The sequence below is a fragment of the Hyperolius riggenbachi genome, chromosome 4 (assembly GCF_040937935.1).
Source record: "Hyperolius riggenbachi isolate aHypRig1 chromosome 4, aHypRig1.pri, whole genome shotgun sequence".
NCBI lineage: Eukaryota > Metazoa > Chordata > Amphibia > Anura > Hyperoliidae > Hyperolius > Hyperolius riggenbachi.
In genome coordinates this window covers 92,533,257-92,545,720 of record NC_090649.1, presented here as the reverse complement: position 1 = coordinate 92,545,720, position 12,464 = coordinate 92,533,257, and the positions used below count along the sequence as shown (strand labels likewise).

The following is a 12,464-nucleotide window of genomic DNA, read 5'->3' as shown; positions in this document are numbered from 1 at the left end:
GCCAGCCATAGAGGATAATTGGAGAAAGTGAAGTGTGGTCCGGTGTTAGTCAAGAAGCAGAAATGCAGATATCAAACCAGCAAATGTTGATTCTGGTGATACCTTTAATGACTAACGGTTTATTGCAGGCTTTTGAAATGTTAAAGCGGAACTGAAATGTTTTTTTAAAAAAAAGATTTTCACTTACCTGGGGCTTCTGCCAGTCCCCTGCAGCCTCCCTGTCCCGCACCGTCTCTGAGCGATTCTCTGTTCCCCCACCGCACCTCACTTTCAATATTTCTCTCTTTGAAGTTGGCCCTTGCCACTATCGTCCAAGTCCCCGTTCCACTCGCCGGGAGCGTCCTGCACAGGCGCAATACGTGTCATTTAAAGGAACACTATCGATTAACATCTTTTTTTAAACTGGGATTGAGAGAGTTCCTGAAGTGCTGGTAAATAACGATGTATCAATTTGACTTGCTTATCTCTTTTGTTTACTGTATCAAATTAATTTCGCTCTTAAAGGAAAGGTTCAGGGAGGGAGACAAAAAAATAAAAATCCATATCCACTTACCTGGGGCTTCCTCCAGCCCGTGGCAGGCAGGAGGTGCCCTCGCCGCCGCTCCGCAGGCTCCCGGCTGCCAGGTCGGGCTCTTCTGCGCTCCAACGACGGGCTCTTCTGCGTTCCATGCGGGTGCGCTGACGTCATCGGACATCCTCCGGGCTGTACTGAGCAGGCGCAAAACTACTGCGGGCAAGGCCAGGTCGGGTCGGCCACCGGAGACGACTGGGAGCCTCCGGGCAGCGAGGGCACCTCCTGCCTTCCACGGGCTTCCTGGAGGAAGCCCCAGGTAAGTGGATAGGGATTTTTATTTTTTTTGTCTCCCTCCCTGAACCTTCCCTTTAATTGATGGCAAATCTGCTCAAATCTGAATGCAGAGTGAACCATGAGGGGTGGGGGATTTCCCTCACAGTGCATCTGTTAACCCTGTGTGTGAGGGAAAGTCCTGTGTACTGTGTGTCTGACTGAAGCGTCTGAAGAGAGCAGAAGAAATGTAACTTGTTATAAACATTTGTCATTGTCTGTGACACAACAGCTTTTCATGCTTTTTTTTGCTTTCAGAGAAATATACTCTGTAGTCTGATATGCAAAAAACAACACTGGCTTTGCATTGAAGCAGATACCCCTTTTGAGAATGATTTGTTCCAATAGAGCTAAATCCTACACACAATGAATTAAAGCTTTTGCCTTTGATATTTGACATGACAAGTAGGAAACATTTTACACAGCCACTTAGACATTATTTGTACATTGACATTTTAGAACACTTGGTTTGATAATGTTCCTTTAAGGCTCTGTTTCCATGCCGGCAAAGCTTGTGATGCAAGACACAATACAAATCCCTCTAGCCACGCCATGCACGCTGCATGTCTTCCATTTTTTCCCCCGCATGTGAATCGGACAGCAGCCTATTGATTTTAATAGGCTGCATTTTCCCATCTAAACTTGCATGTGGGGCATTGCAGCAAATTCACACACATGGAAAGGGGCCGTAGAGAATGAGAGAACAGACTCCTTCAGTGCAGCATACAGCGTGTGCCTGGAACTCCACACTGTTTATGTGTTTTCTGTGTAAATATTTTGGCTGCTGTAACATAAATAAATACTGGGTGTCCTTTTACAGAGACACTAAACTAAAAGCACAGCTTGCCTTGTAAAAATGCAATATCATAAATCAATGTGGTGATGAATATACTGTATATTATTATTATTTATTGTATTTATAAAGCGCCAACATATTACGCAGCACTGGACAATAAATATATACAATGATACAAGGATGACAGACATAAGGTTATACACATAGAACAAAGTTATACATGCAAATTGTACAAAATACATGATCATGCAATATGAGCTGGTTAGGTAGGCCCAGTAATACAAGTACAGGCTGTCATAGGACAGAAGTACATGATCCTGTAGATTACACTAGGGAGTGGAGGACCCTGCCAGAGGCTTACAATGTGTATATGTATATGTATATATATATATATATATATATATATATATATATATATATATATATATATATATATATATATATATATATACTGTATATATATATATCGGTTAAACAAGGGTGCAACTATATTATCCTCATACCACTTTGCTCATATATAGGTACATTTTTTTCCTGATTTCCTGCGCAATGGGGAAAGTCAGGCTTGACAGCATAATCCAAGTAGTAAATCTTGATTTAATGATGGTTTCTTTTAAAACAAAAAGTGCTGTAAAAGCCCTGTATGTTTGGGCTGCCTGCGTATGCATGTTTATACCTATGGCTGTAGCACAGCAGATAAATAGCCCAGATGACCTACAGCCACTCACACATGATCTAGACGTCTGTTGAAGCAAATTTCCACGGCACATTTGACTGTGTGGGAGCAATTTTTTTTTTTACCACAAACATTTGTTTCACCTGCTGATGAATGACAGTGATGAGAAGTTTGACTAGGTGAGTTGGATATTTCTGTAAACACTAACTGATATTAGCAAGAAGTTTTAAATCAGGATGATACCATTTATTGGCTAACTACAAATTCTTATTCATTTGTAGTTAGCCAATAAATGGTATCATCCTGATTTAAAACTTCTTGCTTTTACTGATGGCTAACACGGTACAATACCCTACTGCTAACTGATATTAATATTAATAATAATGTTATCATTTGTATAGCGCTTTTCTCCGGTCAGACTCTAAGGCCACTAGGGGCACGCTCCATAGATCACCCTGCAGTGTTGAGGAGTTTTGCCTGAGGACTCCTTACTGAATAGGTACTGGCTTACTGAATAGGAAGAGCTGAGATTCAATGCAAAGTCCTTCTCTGTAAGTCACAAAGGGGGATAAGAGGCACCCAGATAATTATAAAACTGCATTAAAAACAGTTAAAATAGGAGGGGTGAGGTGGCTTACCTCAATACCACAATTAACGCAGTTTTATCATCATCTGGACGCCTCTTATCCCGCTTTGTGTCATACACCCTCCTTTGGGAGGGGCAGTCTTTTTGGTTAGGGCTTTCTACCCCTACAACCATCTAGAGCTATTTCCCAACAAGAGAGCGACCACATCCAGTTGGACTGGACTCCCGAGTGGAGTCGAGTTTGTGCATCTCCACCCGCCTACAGTGGTTGGTTGCCCGCCTGCAACCTTCCTTTGTGAGTACCCATTCTTCTTCACCATTTGCTTCAATTGTATTTCTGTGTTTTTTGTTTTCACTCCAGGGTGCTCTCACCCTACCTACCCGCTTCTTTGTAAGTAGTAAAGCACAATTCAACCAGTTCATTTGGTACCCCAAATGACACAGTCCACATGATGAGGAGGTGGTTTCGCCACTCAACTCTCAATTCTCTTATCTTCCTCTCGTTTTTCTTATCTTTTTCCATTCACTTCAATCCGGAATCGAGTGACGAAACAATCAGGCGGGAGATCGGACATGTCGGAAATGATCTATCGAGCCATCTTAATGGCTCAAAATCGAGCCGTGTATTCCCAGCATAAAAGTTTATATTCACAAACATGGGTTACCACAAAGGCAACCACTGAATAGGCAGGTGAGCCTATAATGACCGGACCCCACTCAGGTTAAGAAGTCGCTCTCTGTAGATAGGAAACAAGGGGTAGCAGCCCTCCGCCTGGGGTGGACTTGGCAATATGAAGAGAAGCTTGAACAGAGGCGCCAGAATAGAGTAAAAACATTAAAAAAAAGTTTAAAAAGAGCAGCAGTGGTGGGCTTACCTCCCCAACAAGTAAGACACAGACTGTGTTGATTAAAGTTCAACAAAGATAATCTTTATTTAAGTACTCAACAATCCACAGGTTCTATACCGCTTCATCAGGCAATAAAAGGAGTGAAAACTAGTATTAGTCTGGGTCCAAGCCAAACGCCTCTGTCACAGTTTTGTGTGTGTGTGTGTGTGTGGGGGGGGGGGGAGGGGGGATGGGGGGAGGGCAATTGATACACCCTCACCCTGGGAGCTCTATGGCCTAGAAACTGCCTTGGTTCCAACTGTCTCAAATTTTGAACTAGACCCCTCATTCCCTTTTTGCTCTGCAGATGTAACCCTTATTATTGAGATCTGAATTAACAAATATATTATTCAACACCCTTGTTCTCCCTACCAGATTTTTCATTTGAAGTGAATGTGAATAAAGAACGTCATCACTCTTACAAATTGTATATTTGATGCGGCCATTGCAGAGAAATTCCCTGTGGAGAAGTTAGTCATGAGACCCGGAGATCTCTACAGGAAGCATACATAGCGCTGGCAGCAGATTGGCTTTTCCAGAATGGGTCACAGTCAGTTGAGCAGATTCTTATCATTATGAGAAAATGTTTTAGCTGCCGTACTGGCAACAGAGAGTTTGTCTCTTAACAGAGGTAGGAAATGGGTAATATCAGGTGATCTGTGTTCTAAGAAACAATCTGGCTCCTCCCTTCTCCCAGCTCCTCTTTGACTTCTTCATGTATGAGCAATGATGGGAAGGGGGGGGAGGGGAGATTGTCGCAGGACTCGGCCAGACACACGGCAAGGTTATTTAAATATAACATTGTGCACTGCTAATGTATGCAAATCTATTTCATATACACGTAAAAAGTAGGAGGCTAAAATTGATAAATAATTTTTGCATTGTTTATTGTAAAGGGTACTCTGTGCTTTTCTAGTTTTTATTTGTGGACATTGTAGCATGTGTGGAGTTAGGAAACAATGGGCCTGATATACATGGCACCGTTATTGCGACCCATGGTAATGCGAGTGTTGCTATGGTAATGCGCGTTACGCTACATGCGTAATGTGCTTTACCATAGCAACGCTCACATAACTTATGTAACAGGAGTCACACTAATTGTGCAATGCAGGGTCCTCTGCTGGTGTTAGTACTGGTAATTTTGCTGTGCACTGTCTCCACATGACAATATAAATGCAGCTACGCAAATCAATGCATTACTTCTTATTTAAGCCTGTTTTCTACTAAGAAACGCGATCATGCTGCATTTCTTGTCATTCCTACTACCGCTATTCTGAAAAATATTATGAATTGGCGAATCGCAGAAAAATCACATTGCTATGGGATTTTCATGTACTCCGATACTTCGTATAGAAGGCAAAGTGCACGAAAAATGCAACATGCACAACAATTGCGATCGGGGAAAATTGTGTCGCAAATGCAGCGCACTAATGCTAACATCCACACGCCATTTCCATTAGTTTTAAATGTACCTACCTTTTTGAGATCCAATCGCATCACAAAATGCATGTAGTAGAAAACAGCCTTAAAGTGTACCAGAGATGTAGTAAATGAAAAGTTTTATACATACCTGGGGCTTCCTCCAGCTCCATGCCCGCGGATCGCTTCCACGCCGCCGTCCTCAGCCTTCTCCAGCTCCGGTACCGGATCCTGTAAGTTCGGTCAGTCATGGCCAGTCTGAGCAAGAAAAGTGCGCCCTCTACGCATCTCTGCGGCGGCCGGAGGAAGCCCCAGGTATGTATAAAACGTTTTATTTACTACGTCTCTGGTTTCCTTTAAGTGCTCTTTTCCACTAGCAATCGCTTAATGCAAACACAAACGCTTACGATTTTTCATCAATTGCAATTATGCGTTTACCTTTAAAAAATGTTTAGGCAAAGAACAAATCCCAGCCCAGACTACCAGTTATGAGGGCCATGAAGAACTCTTAGGGCTCTTTTCCATGAGCGCGATTCGATCCAAATCACAAAACGATAGATTTGTTTTTTGTGAAGCACAATTGCTTTTTGGAGTGATTTTAAGTGCATGTATATTGTTTGCCTCGCTGCGCCTCAATGACCATACATTTAATGCTTCAATAAAAAATTATTATAAAATTAATTAGTCAGGATAAAATTTAATGATATTGAAATGTCTCCCAAGCTTTTACTGAGATCAGCTGACCTCACCACACTGCATACCTTCATGCACACTGCTCCATTCACAACCTGGATTGGTTAAATCCCCCCCACAAAAAGCCAGCTGCTGCCGCCCGTGATCATGTAGGGAGATTCCACCCCAATTGCGTCTGGTAACAGGCTGCAGGCTTGTCCTTTGAATGTGGCAGCGTGATTAACACCCCAAAAAATAGGTGCAAGCAAAATAGTTAAGAACATAAAAAATGTAAAAAAGATTCCGTTGGTCACTTGTGTTATAATTCATAACATTCATATGTTCCGCACACGGCGTATTAAAGCGTATTGTGGATAGATTCAAATTGTCAAACACTTCATAGCAGTCTTGCTGCTCCGCATATAGCGTGTGGCTAATAGACTCACTCGTCCTTCACTGAGCGGTTAGGAGGTTCAAGACTGGCAGCCAGACTACGAAAGTCCTTTCCCGCAGCTCAACGAGCTCCCTTGTCCCGGCCGGAGATACCAAAAGCCCGGAGCCGCTTGTTACTTGCGATGGTATTCTCCGTGGATCGGAAGTTTCAGGTGACGTCACCACTCTGTGTCCACCAATCAGGCCCTGATTGGTAGACACAGAGTGGTGACGTCACCTGAAACTTCTGGTCCACGGAGAAGTGTTTGACAATTTGAATCTATCCACAATACGCTTTAATACGCCGTGTGCGGAACATATGAATGTTATGAATTATAACACAAGTGACCAACGGAATCTATTTTACATTTTTTATGTTCTTAACTATTTTGCTTGCACCTATTTTTTGGGGTGTTAATCACGCTGCCACATTCAAAGGACAAGCCTGCAGCCTGTTACCAGACGCAATTGGGGTGGAATCTCCCTACATGATCACGGGCGGCAGCAGCTGGCTTTTTGTGGGGGGGGATTTAACCAATCCAGGTTGTGAATGGAGCAGTGTGCATGAAGGTATGCAGTGTGGTGAGGTCAGCTGATCTCAGTAAAAGCTTGGGAGACATTTCAATATCATTAAATTTTATCCTGACTAATTAATTTTATAATAAATTTTTAGTGAAGCATTAAATGTATGGTCATTGAGGCGCAGCGAGGCAAACAATATACATGCACTTAAATCGATGAGGTTTTGAGCAAACCCCATAGTTCTTTCCTCTTCACAAAAAAAACACAAATCTAGCGTTTTGCGATTTGGATCTAATCGCGCTCAGTGGAAAAGAGCCCTAAGAGTTCTTCATGGCCCTCATAACTGGAAGCCTGGTGTGGGAATTGTTCTTTTCCTAAACATTCTTATACTAAAAGATGTCCCTCTTTCCTATTTCAATAAAGTTAGGAGGGCTGAGCAAGGTTATCCTGTGAGAGACAGCAGCATAGCTGAGCAGTGTCTGTCATCAGGGAATAGCCCGGAGCTACAGCACACGTCACACAGGTGCCACCTTCCTGATCTGCTGATAAAGAGCACCTGAGGCGGGAGTCACACACTTGTGTGGAGAAGCAGAAGAGACACAGCTGGCTGTGGTGCAAACACTGCTCCCCTCACAGGACTGGCAGAGCACAGGGCTGGCACTGTGACCAGGCAGTGCACACATTCAGGTGAATATCCTCTTTTTCTTACAAAGTTTGTGGGTTGAGAAGGACTGTTGAGTGATGATGGACTGTCAGTTATCAGTGTATGGACTACAGTTTCTGTACCAGTTGTATGTAACTTTATGCAGGGAGGCATCGCTGGCACGTTGACCGTTTGGTGTGGTGTGAGTGGATGAAAGTGGACGGAGAGCATAAGATACATCCATTTAAAAACATGGCAAGCTTTGAGATTTCAGACTAGTAAGCCATGCTGAGGCTTGTAGTTTCTCTGAAACTTTTGAACTGTGTGCTAAGTATTCCTACAATTTAATACGCTGAACGTTTTTCACCTGGTTTACATGTCACGTGACCCGGCTCTGTGACACCCCTAGCAGAGTAATCCCACACCCGGCTAATATCACAGGTACAGGACACCTGATCTGTGACAAGGACACTCACAGCAAAGGGTGACTTACTGCCAATTACTGGCAATTCATTATGACTGTGATATTACTACTAGACAACTATATTATTCACATGGGCAGAAATTTTTCAGTTTCGGATAATGTGTTAAGGGGGTCGAAACGTCTTTTTTTTGGGGGGGGGGGGAGGTAGTCCCCCAGTTAACGAATGAGATAGGGACTTTAGCTTCATTTTTAAAGGATACCTGAAGTGACATGTGACATGATGAGATAGACATGGGTATGTACAGTTCCTAGCACACAAATAACTATGCTGTGTTCCTTTTTTTCTTTCTCTGCCGGAAAGAGTTAAATATCAGGTATGTAAGTGGCTGACTCAGTCCTGACTCAGACAGGAAGTGACTACAGTGTGACCCTCACTGATAAGAAATTCTCCTTTTTATCTCTTTCTTGCTCTCAGAAGCCATTTTCCGCTAGGAAAGTGTTTTATAGTTGGAATTCCTTATCAATGAGGGTCACACTGTAGTCACTTCCTGTCTGAGTCAGGACTGAGTCAGCCACTTACATACCTGCTATTTAACTCTTTCAGGCAGAAGAAAAAAAAAGGAACACAGCATAGTTATTTGTGTGCTAGGCACTGTACATACACGTCTCATCTCATCATGTCACTTCGGGTATCCTTTAACCTTAATCTGTCCAAGTTGAAACACCATGCTATCTCTGTCCTCTCTGCCTCCTCTATGCTCCCCTGTGCTTTCAGTGTGGCCCTCTGTGTCACCTCTGTTACCCTGTGCCTTCAGTGTCCCCCTCTGTGCCACCTTCCCCCTCCCCCACCCCCCCAGTGTGTCACCTCTGCCCCCCTGCACCCCCAGTGTACTACAGCAAAATGTCATTCTTTCATTTTTTCTTTGAATTTATTAAAATCAATTTTCTCAAAAACTACAAGGTCTTTTTCTCAAAAACTACAAGGTCTTTTTGTAAAAAAAAAAAAAAAGTTTGACTTATTTCTACAGAACCACATTTCACATACCACCAAATTTCATCTTAAATATCAAGTTGGGTTGTTCCTAAGTCGGGGACTACCTGTACATCATCTATCCACATTTCCTTCATTTCCCATAAGTAGAAAAACCCAAAAGGCACCAAAAAGCAAAAAAAATCTTAAAATGTTATTTGTAAATTGGCAGAATAGGTAAACATCCCAGTCTTCATTGCTGTGATTCAGTTTCTTCCCCAGGACTAGTTTCCATAATACAGCCGCAAAGCTTTCCCAGGGACAGCAAGTAAAATCCTATTCCCCACTAGTAAAAATTTAAAGTATAAAAAGCAGATTTGGGCTAGACTTTTTGATGACAGCAACTAGAAATGGGCATTGTGGTTACTGAACTTGGATGGTCACCCTCTTATATATAAATGAGGGCGTGGGGCATCTACTGGTGGACAGCTGTGAGACGATTAAAATAATTTTATACTGGTGTAACCGTGTATATAAATACTGGCTAATCATTTACACATTTTTATAGAGCTGGCATATAATACAGAAGCAATCACATCATTCACCTGAAAGAGGTTCACAGTCTTATGCCTTCCCACCACACAGATAAAGTCAGTCTGAAAACATAATAATAGCCCTAAAATATTACAATAACTAATAAAGATACTAATATAAATAATTTCTATATTTTTAAATCACTCACTCTGCAATTGAAAAAGTACCCAAAAAGGTGGGTGAAAAAAATACTGTCAATATTTTCTTATTTGCTGGTGTTTTAAAAGGCAAATTATTGATAAGGTGCAAAAACATAACCTAGGAGAAAACCTATGAAAAAAAATTCATTGAATAAGGGTATTTGTTTTGTGTAGCCCCATATGCAATTAACATTTTCTCCTAAGTGATATTTCCAAACTTGTCAGTAAAATGCCTTTTAAAGAGACACTGAAGGGAGAATAATTCTCGCTTCAGAGCTCATAGTTGCTAAAACGCCGCTATCCCGCGGCTAAACGGGGGTCCCTTCACCCCTAACCCCCAATCCCCCCCCCCCCCCCGCAAAATCAACCACCAAATTGGTCGTAGATTTTGCTGCTCCTAGAGGCAGGGCTAACGGCTGCAGCCCTGCCTCTAGTCGCGTCTATCAGCGGCGCATCGCCGCCTCTCCCCCGCCCCTCTCAGTGAAGGAAGACTGAGAGGGGCGGGGAAGAGGCGGAGATACGCGCTGACAGACGCGCGTGGGGCAGGGCTGCGGCGGTTAGCGCTGCCTCAATCCGGAAGAGATCCCCGGCTGCACGGAGGGGATTTCGGGGGGTAAGGGACCCTCGTTTAGCCGCGCGACTATGAGCTCTGAAGCGAGATTTATTCTCGCTTCAGAGTCTCTTTAACCTCCCTGGCGGTATGCCCGTGCTGAGCACGGGCTATGCCGCCGGGAGGCACCGCTCAGGCCCCGCTGGGCCGATTTGCCGTGCGCTGCCTGGCCAATCAGTGCCAGGCAGCGCTGTGGGGTGGATCAGAGTCCCCCTTGACGTCACGACGTCGATGACGTCGGTGACGTCATCCCGCCCCGTCGCCATGGCGACGGGGGAAGCCCTCCAGGAGATCCCGTTCTTTGAGGGGCTGGGGGGATGCCGCTGAGCAGCGGCTATCATGTAGCGAGACAAAGTGTCTAAATAGCTCAAGTGTGGGAAAAATGGGTTTGAAGGGAAACAACTAAATCAATAAATATTAATTACCAAATTCATAATCTCACTTTTCATGCAACTTGCCAACAATATAGATATGCTAAAAAATGAAGAAAGAGAGTTGGCTCTTGGGTGCATGAAAAAATTACAAAAACCCTTTATTAACTAGAAAACACCTATAAACAACATTAATAGCATCATATGAAAATTAAAAACCATTCCTGATGTAACCGCCCCCAAGGTCCACCCCCAGGATGATTGATGAGGCTGCAGTCCTCAAACAGACCCAATGAAATATCAACAAACGATTATTTCCAGTGGCATCAGTTCATGTAACTGGCATGTGTAAGCTTGTAAAAAATCTTGAATGTCCCCCAATCGCAGAGACCTATGGCATGAAAAACTCTTGGTGCAGAGCAGACAATGGAGTAAAGCAGTAGCAAAATAGGTGCATTCATTGGTTGAACAACAGTTGGTAATTTGATGGTATGTAAGCTCAAACTTGTACCGTCTTAGATATCCCCAAATCGCAGGGACACGTTGTGTGGAATGGCTCTTGAAGCAAGGCAATAGCTGAATGAAGCAGAGGCAAACAGGTGCACCATTGACATATAGCATGAAAAAACTTTTTCTGCAGAGCAGACAGTGAAGCGGAGCAGTGATAGATAGGTACATTCATTGGTTGAACAGCAATTGATGGTTTGATGACATGTGAGCTTAAACTTGCACAGTCTTAGATGTCCCCAAATCGCAGGGACACGTTGTATGGAAAAGCTCTTGATACAAGGCAATAGCAGAATGAAGCAAAAGCAAGCAGGTGCACCAATGAGCTAATGCTGAGCAGTTCATGCATATGCAAAGGACAGTCCATAGTTACCATCCCATTGTGGGGTGTTGAGAGCCAGAGGAAGGTTCAGTGGGTCCTGAAGTCCTGGGGTGATGCCCGGGGGAGTGAAGTGCTGTCAGAGGCCTGACATGTTTCGCCGCCTCTCGCGGCTTTTTCAAAGGCAGACAGCAGCGAGTACAGTCCACACGCCATAATGGCGAATATATCGAGGCTGCATGTGTTCCGGGTACGCCCCCCGCCGCCTACGTCACTATCCTCATGCGCATGAGCGCATGGGGCGCATCAAGAGACGAAGCGTCACAAGATACGCCCATCAACATCCACCGCAGGCGCCAGCGAGGCACACTGCCGGGACGCAAATGCGCTCCAAGCAGATACATCACCAGCGCCAGCGGCGGGGGGGCCATAAAGCGGCGGAGGGAGGGAGCCGGAACATAGAGGCAGTCAGAGAATCTCAAAACCATTAATAGCATCACTAAATAAAGCCCCACATACCTTTTAATGAATTTAGTGGGGCACAATAATATTATAATATATGAAAATAAACAGAAACCAAATGCAGATTTTTATAGATCATGGTCACTGGACGCCAATAGGGACCGCACTAACCAGATGTAAGAGGGAGGGGGGAGGGGGGGTGAGGACAAAGGGGGAAGGAATGGGGGGGAAGAGGGAGGGGAGGAAGGGTGAGGAAGGAAGAATTGGGAAAACAGGGAGGGATGGAACTGGGGGAAAAGGAAGGAAAAGAGGAAGGAAGCGGATAGGGAAAATAGAGGGGGAAGGGTATGGGGAAAATAACAACTGGATGCGGTCATCCTACGCGACCAAATCAAATGACCACAAAAAAGATCCAATCAAAAATGCATAAATATAGAGAAAGGCAAATAACCTTGAAACTCAAAGTCAGGGTTGAAATCCGGGAGATTGTTTGGGATGTATATAAAAAACTGTGCACCAACTACTGGGTGTCCAGTGATAATAGGTCAAATATGTGTCACAGGGGAGGAAAGATCGCACGGACAGAGTAG

At 43.9% G+C, this 12,464-nt stretch overlaps 1 protein-coding gene across 2 annotated transcripts in view; it reads left to right on the top strand.

The window, feature by feature from the left end:
* The first annotated feature begins 7,404 nt into the window (after positions 1-7,404).
* The window catches only part of ATP6V1C2 (ATPase H+ transporting V1 subunit C2), a 94,927-nt gene continuing 89,867 nt past the window's right edge, over positions 7,405-12,464 (top strand). For both annotated transcript variants that reach the window (XM_068279092.1, XM_068279093.1), the window contains exon 1: positions 7,405-7,521. The gene's annotated coding sequence lies outside the window, so the exon portion shown is untranslated. The remainder of the gene's footprint in view (positions 7,522-12,464) is intronic.